General features: G+C 24.4%; 1 protein-coding gene across 1 annotated transcript in view; it reads right to left on the bottom strand.

The window, feature by feature from the left end:
• LOC107626886 (probable disease resistance protein At1g51480) overlaps positions 1–1084 on the bottom strand; it is a 7354-nt gene that overhangs the window by 5286 nt on the left and 984 nt on the right. The window contains exon 2 of the mRNA XM_021115421.1: positions 785–879. The gene's annotated coding sequence lies outside the window, so the exon portion shown is untranslated. The remainder of the gene's footprint in view (positions 1–784; positions 880–1084) is intronic.

Here is a 1084-nt window from a genome sequence, read left to right as displayed (position 1 = left end):
ATTACAAAGATTAACAAAATAATTAAACTTAAAAAAATGCTCTTACTTAACCCTCATTTTTCTCGATACCCCATCTGAGTCTTCCCCCTGGCCTTTTGTTTTCTTTTATTTGTTTCTTTCCCAATTTTACCCAAAATTAAGTTCCCCTCCTTAGTTTATTTTCTTTTCTTTTTTTTTCTCATTTCTTCTTTATTGCTCCACAGAATAAAATAAAAGGTGGTTTATGAATAAAGGATTCATGAGAGAAAAATGTGTCCCCTCCTCCCAAGAACTTTTAATAAGAGAACATTTTAAATTTGAGTTCACGTACTCTTGACAAAATAAAATAAATAAAAGTTAGTTCTCTCCGTGCATCACACTTTATGCAGACAGGCACAATGTTTGTATTTTTTTTATTTAGCTCAGTACATTTTATGATTTATAGTTATCAATTAATTATTATTAATATTTTTATTGATATGAGATTATATCTTTTTTTTATTTTTAAGTATTTTTTTGGTTTTCATACGAGATTATATAACGAAAATGCTGATCTTTAATACTTCCCTTCGTTCTTTTTTTACTTTTGTATATATTGATAGAGTTGCAACTTTAATTTTTTTTACTGTATCTCTCATATATTTAATCAATTTAACGGAATAAGTAATAAAATAAAATTATGTCATACTTTTTATTAGGATGCGTACATAATAAGATTAATTTAAAATGCGAAATATGATATTAATTTTCATATCTTACGATGAAATAGAAATAAGAAAAAAAAATAATTATGATAAATATTTACCGCATTTTTTTGTGGGGTTATCTCTAAAATTGGGATACTATATCAATCTTCAAGTCTATAACCCTCCCTTTAATAGGGCATCCTTTTCCAATCTTCTGCATTAGGTAAAAATACCGGTCAATGGATCTTTTAGTTTTAAAAAGTTGGTAGAAAGTTATATCAAAAATAATAATATTTTATAAACTTAATTTTAAAAAATCCAACACATTATTATTTTTACTTTTTTCAAATGCCAAAAAATTATAATTTTAACTAATTTCATACTTATTATTATAATACATATTTAGTATGTAAAATGGT

This window comes from Arachis ipaensis, chromosome B02 (assembly GCF_000816755.2).
Source record: "Arachis ipaensis cultivar K30076 chromosome B02, Araip1.1, whole genome shotgun sequence".
NCBI lineage: Eukaryota > Viridiplantae > Streptophyta > Magnoliopsida > Fabales > Fabaceae > Arachis > Arachis ipaensis.
The sequence above is the reverse complement of the archived record's forward strand: the minus strand, read 5'-3'. Positions and strand labels throughout refer to the sequence as shown.